Consider the following 7,319-nt stretch of genomic DNA (forward strand, 5'->3'; position numbering starts at 1 on the left):
GAAAATGATGCTTTAAAATTTAATTGGTTAGATATGCCTATTTAATATAAACCATTTTAGAAATGGAATGCAGAAAAGTGATAGATTTTCTTGCTCTTTCTTATTAACTTCATTTAACTATATTGAATTCAAAATATGCATAATCGAATTGATAAAAATGTTTCTGTGATATATTTGGATGTTAGTGACGTTTAAAAATTTTATAAACGTAATCTCTTTGGTTCAAAATATATAACTACGCTATTCGCAAATCAATTAAACAAAATAAGTATTAGATATTATAGATGATTTCGAAGCTAATGAAATTAATTGATCTTTCTTAGGTTAACTGCCCTCCCACTAAAGCTAAGTCCCATACTAATCTAATAAGGTTCGTTTGGCTAGGGAAACAAACAAATAAAGTGTTAGTTCCACAAATATAAATCAAATACATGAGAATGAAACAATTGAGTAAATGATATTAAAATGGGCTCAGCCCACTCCAGGACTGCCGAAAACTGTTCCCGTTATTGGGCCTTAGCCCATAATTTCCGTTTCTTTTGTTTTGCTGCAGACTGGACTGATTTGAGGATGACTTTGAGAGTATTATGTTGGGCTTTTGGCCCAACACTGAATGCGGAGTACGAGTCCTCGGACTCGCATACGATGGTCATACATAAGAATAAAAGGAAAAGGATTAGAATATAATCAAAAGAATAAGGACAAACATATAGAGATAAAATTTCAGAAGGACAGGTTAAAGATTAATAGCTTGGCTAGTACATGATTCAAACACATCATTGGGACCTCATGACTTTCAAGTTCAATTATTTCGCACGAACAATAACAAAGTGAGCTACTATTCGACCTATCGTATCAACAATGTGGTTGTTTGCTAATGCGATTTCACTGGATAACGCATCAAAAGGATAGCAAACATAATTTACGAACAAGATAGACAAGAAGGAAATGCAGATCTGCAAGGCACATAGATCCCAATGAGCATGCAGTTGATCATTTAAAGTTTGTCTTCATGTAAGGACCTCATTCAATCAATTTTGAACCTAATTCTGGTGTGTCGTTGAAATCTGATCCTTACACTCATCATTAAGGGGGTGACAGTATATGAAGGTTTGAGTATAACAAAGATTGATTATGTCTCAAACATACTCATTGATAATATTAGACAAAGGGAAAATGTTGACTCTCATAAACTGTTACTTGTGAACATTAAATGTCAAATAGATGTCTCCTGATTTTCAAGTCCTATATACACATCTAAGTCCCAATTTGAAAACCTGGATATAGCCATGTTATGCAAAAATTACTAGATCCCATACAGATGTTAACAGACCCAACATAGAGTAAGACCTGGTGGCGATATAAACACGACATGCATTTCGACAATACAGGGGTTAGTAAACACAGAAGGGTACAAGTGATGCCATTAAACATGGTCTTATCTTAAATGTTTAGAATTTAAAACAACACAGCATTTAAGATGAAACAGAAATCCAAAACCAAAGTGTTCATGTAAAACATCTTAGACCTAAGACAAACTCATTTATCAGTGAAATGCAAGATTAGGCATTCTCAGATATCATACACAGATTAACTATTAGGAAACAGGTGGAAGGGACTGCATTTGAATGACAATGCCATACATGACCAGTTCTAACTCAGATTGTCATTTAGAGAGAAAACAGACATGTAAGGATAGATCGAACAATTACATAGATCCCTTGCGGATGACCCAGACTAGCCTTGATGCACTCATGAACCACATATGCATTGATGAGTCATATAAAGACATCAAAATAAATACCCAGACCAATATTGACAGTATTTACGCAGGCGACAGGTAGAATGGGGACTAACACGTATTTTATAGCCAGGTTCAGAATAAACGACACATAAATTTTATAACTAATTAATTCTAGCAATAGAACATACGAATCACGACTGACATAGAACCAAACCAATGTATAATCTATTCTCGGCGTAAGCAGACCAACCCAAAATAGACTCTTAAGGCATGTTTGGATGAAAACCAACGGAACTAGCGACTAGATCATGCTTTACTGAAATACATTAGACTATGACAACATCTGAAAAACACATTTTAATCGAATGGGGCTAAACTGAGTCAATATACAGGACTAGATAATCTAAAAAAAAAAAAAAAAAAAAAAAAAAAAAAACATATAAAGCAGGCTTGACTACTAAACCAAAACTAACTAAAACGGCGTGCTTGAATCACAGGATAACGAACTGAAACAGATACAAGCAACCAAAAATGCGAAAAAAATAAATGAAATGAATGATTACCTGCTTTGTGTGCAGCGAAATGAGGCGAAGGTCTCGAATCTACACTCGATTACTATGAAATCTAAGCTTGAATCCACTCAGACCCGCAACGGTAACAAGGGGCCAAAACAAAAGATGATTTAGTATCTTTCAACTGAAAACTCAAGAAATGTTTTAGGGCGAAAAAAGAAGGTTGTTCTTCTCCTTTAAAGTGACTGGAAATTTTAATTCTTGGGGATTTCGTGACCAGAAAAGGAAAACGAAATTCCAGATTCTTTGGGGTTTTTCGATTTTTATCTTTAAAAGGCTTCTACCGCTAAGCAAACTTTATCATCCGTGTTCTCCTCCCCCCAAAAAAAATCCCCCCCTTGAATTAACAGAAAACTCTTATTTATATCCCCAATTCTCCTTTTCGTTTTGTATATAAAAAGTAAATAAAGAGGGGAGCGTTGGGGAAGACGACGGACAGGCGTGGGGGGACAAAACGAGGTGGGGGTGATGGTGAGGATAACGTGATGTAGTGGGAAGTGGAGGTGGCAGAGGTAACGTGGTGTAGTGGAGGTGTCAGACGCGTGGGATGGAGAAACATAGTGGAGCGGCAGTGAGGAGTGGAGAGAGAATCAATGGTGTGGCAGTGGGGGTGGTGTCAGAGAGATGTGGCGGCTAGGTTTTAGGATGAAGGGGAGGAAGGGAACGATGGGGAGATGGTGGTGTGGTGGAGGCGATGATGGAGGGGATGGTGGAGACGGCGATGGGTGGCGGGTGAAGAAGAGGAAAGGGGAAGAGGGAGGCGGAGATGGGTGGAGAGGAAAGTGAAATGGGAAACCCTGAAAAGGGTTTCCCTTATTTGGATGCAAAATGGATCGGACCCGGTCCATTTGCGGACCGGGTCAATTTTTAGATTGGGTATTAAAAGAATGGACTAGTGAATTAAAATATGGACTAGTCTAAAAATTAAGATAAGCGATATGGGCTAATCAAAAAAAAATATTAGGAGTTAATCGGACTTTGATTTGGGGTCCGGTGAGTCAAAAATACGGTCCGAGTGTAAAAAAAAATAGTTTGGCTTCTAAATTTAAATAAAAGACCTGTTTAAACAATTTGTGTTAAATACTGCTCAATACAAAATATGCAATCATCAATGCTCGGATAAAAAAAAATGGCGTTGTAATAGCCGTGCAATAATATTTCAAAAATTCGCACTGAAACAAAATGCTATTATTTAATTATGCAAAGATAGATGCGATGTGTGTGCGTAAGCTGGTAAAATGTCAAAATGATAAAAAATTATGAATTATAATAATAGTAATAAATAATAATAATAATAATAATAATAATAATAATAATAATTGTAATAGAATAATAAAGTGCCGGTATTGATAAGAGGCTAATAATTTAGTAAACATAATATATATATTTTTATTTTTTTCAAAAAATATTAGAAGCTTAAAAATAGGTATTTTGGCAGAGAGGCGGGACAAAATTGGGTGTCAACAACTTGTCCCTCTTTGCCCGGTAACGATGAAAAGAGTTGTCGGGCAAAGACGTTGACTCGGTAGCCTATTTTGTCCCGGCTAAAGGAAATTTGAGAGGGTCATGACCGAACTCCGGTCTCTGAGTTGCCTACATATCTAGGGCTATACGAGAATCAGGTCGAGTGTAGTTCTGGGACAACTACGACACTTGAACCCCAATTGGCGCGAAACTTGCAAAATATTGTCTCAGTGCTGAATTATGATAACACTGGGTATTGTGATAGAAACTTGAGAATTCTGAAAATTGTATTGCTGGAACGCAAGAGAATACTTGTAATTAGAGACGAGTGTTCGAGGTAGATCTTTGACCCGTGTCGGGAAGTCTGATTATCCTTCCCGACAAATTGCCCCAGTTCGCTGCCGAAGAAATAGTTCCACGATTTGATGTGTGATGCCAACTTTGATGTTGTCAAAAGCCACCAGCTAAAAACAATTGTTAGCAATAAAGAAATATATGTAAATAAGACAGGGTTGGAGAAGTTACACTTGCAGCCCCTGTTTCGAAAGTTGAATCCACATTCGGAGGTGGATGCCGGAACTGAAATATAAGATACCCGCATTCGGAGGTGGGTGCCTGAACTTGAAATATAAGATACTCGCATTCGGAGGTGGGTGCCTGAACTTGAAATATAAGATACCCGCATTCGGAGGTGGCGCCTGAACTGAAATATAAGATACCCGCATTCGGAGGTGGGTGCCTGAACTTGAAATATAAGATACCCGCATTCGGAGGTGGCGCCTGAACTGAAATATAAGATACCCGCATTCGGAGGTGGGTGCCTGAACTTGAAATATAAGATACCCGCATTCGGAGGTGGGCGCCTGAACTGAAATATAAGATACCCGCATTCGGAGGTGGGTGCCTGAACTTGAAATATAAGATACCCGCATTCGGAGGTGGGTGCCTGAACTGAAATATAAGATACCCGCATTCGGAGGTGGGTGCCTGAACTTGAAATATAAGATACCCGCATTCGGAGGTGGGTGCCTGAACTGAACATTGAAATACCCGCATTCTAAGGTGGGTGCCTAAATTGAAAATTGACATACCCGCATTCTAAGGTGGGTGCCTAATTTGAACATTGAAATACCCGCATTCTAAGGTGGGTGCCTGAATTGAAATTGACATACCCGCATTCTAAGGTGGGTGCCTAATTTGAACATTGAAATACCCGCATTCTAAGGTGGGTGCCTGAATTGAACATTGAAATACCCGCATTCTAAGGTGGGTGCCTGAATTGAACATTGAAATACCCGCATTCTAAGGTGGGTGCCTGGATTGAAATTGACATACCCGCATTCTAAGGTGGGTGCCTAAATTGAACATTGAAATACCCGCATTCTAAGGTGGGTGCCTGAATTGAACATTGAAATACCCGCATTCTAAGGTGGGTGCCTGGATTGAAATTGACATACCCGCATTCTAAGGTGGGTGCCTGGATTGAAATTGACATACCCGCATTCTAAGGTGGGTGCCTAAACTTGAAAATTGACATACCCGCATTCTAAGGTGGGTGCCCAAATTAAATTTTGAAATACCCGCATTCTAAGGTGGGTGCCTAAAATTGAAAATTGACATACCCGCATTCTAAGGTGGGTGCCTAATTTGAATTTGGAAATACCCGCATTTTAAGGTGGGTGCCTATATCATGTCCACTTCCCATGGTGCAAAAATGTAAATCCACATCCACTTTCAGGGTGCAGAAAAATAAATCCAAGTCCACTTTCACAGTTCAAAATATAAATCTACGTCCGCATTTCACGGTACAAAATATAAATCCACGTCGACTTTGACGTCCGTATTATACGGTACAACAGTAAATTTACATCTACTTTCACGTCTGCATTATACGGCGCAAAAATAAATTCACTTTTACTTTCGAAACATAAATCTGTATCCACTTTCTACAATTATATGTATATTTTTGTAATATAATTCTACTCCCACTCCCATACTCGTATCCACAATATAAATGTAAATCCACGTCCACTTTAGAGATAATATTGTAAAAAGATATCCACATCTTACTCGATGTCCCATTGTGACGGGGGTTAAATCTATAATTAACCCCACAATTTGATATGCGATGCAATATTTCGATCTTGTTATCTTATTAACATACTTCATTCTAAAAGAATTTGATAATGATTTGAACATGTATGAAGTGATGACGAAATTGAGGAATTCTAACCAATAACAGGTGATCAAGGTCAGTGTCCATGATTATATGTATTCGATCCATCGATGAATGTCACGAGCTAAAACAATTGTTAGTGATAAGAATAAATAGTTGGGTCTGAAAGAATTATACTTACAGCCCTTGGTTGAGAAGATGAACTTGTGTCCACTGTTGCAATTGAAATTTCGTGATGAGTGGAACGACGCCCACCGTTCGGCATAAGCTACCTTTGCATCCACGCTGAAGAGTATTTGCATTTTGAAGAAAGTTAACCTTTTGATCACGCCCATAATTTAATACATGCACCGTATTCATGTTAATTGGACCTGTCTCAACAAAGAAAAATTGTGAGTTTAAAAGAAAATTGGTTGACTTGTGCATGTCGGGGAACTTGGCCCTTGAATTGACTTTTGTCTCGGTCGCGTCCACGTTCTTCGATGTCTCACCATATATCTTGCTTTGCCGGGGAGTTTCAGTTATAAAAAAAAATGTATTTTGAAAATAAAAGTAATGAGATTTAGATGACTTTGAAAGGAAATACTTAGTGGCTCTGATATGTAACATGATTAAGAAGACTCGATTTTTGAATTTACTCACATTTTAGAAATATGGATGGACTTTTGTTTAAAACCACTTTTATGCTACTTCTAAAAATTTATCACAGTTTCAGTCTTAGAGATGCTTGATTCTGGACAATTGAAAAATAAGAACTTATAATGAAAATTTTGAAAGTGATTTGACCGACTTCGAAATTTGTCCCAGTTTCAAGTCCTGGAAACGCTTGGTTCTAAACGATCGAAAAGTGAGAAAATTGTAATGAAAATTTTGAAAGTGATTTGACCGATTTCAAAAATTTGTCTCAGTTTCAAGATACTAAGACACATGAATTTAAGCGGTGGGGAAGACCAAGTTTTGTATAAAAATCCTTATATATTTTATAGGAACCAAAATGTTTGAACAAACTGAAGATAAAATTTTAAGATAGAAGGGCCGAACCCGCCTCGGGTTGCCTACGTAGTTCGTGATGAACATAAAGATTTTTGAGTTTGTTTTGTTTTTTACTAAAGGGGGGCCCGAACCCGATATGGGTTGCCTACGTATCCAAAAGGAAATCAGGCCACACGTAGTTCCACCCATACAACAAAACACTGAAATATTTTGAAAAAGTGGCCGAACCCGATGTGGGCTGCCTACGTATCCAACAGGAAGTCAGGCCAAACGTAGTTCCAACCACAAACAAAGATACTGGAATGATTTGAAAAGAGTGGCCGAACCCGATATGGGCTGCCTACGTATCCAACAGGAAGTCAGGCCAAAC

This window comes from Lycium barbarum, chromosome 5, assembly GCF_019175385.1.
Source record: "Lycium barbarum isolate Lr01 chromosome 5, ASM1917538v2, whole genome shotgun sequence".
NCBI classification, from domain to species: Eukaryota; Viridiplantae; Streptophyta; class Magnoliopsida; order Solanales; family Solanaceae; genus Lycium; species Lycium barbarum.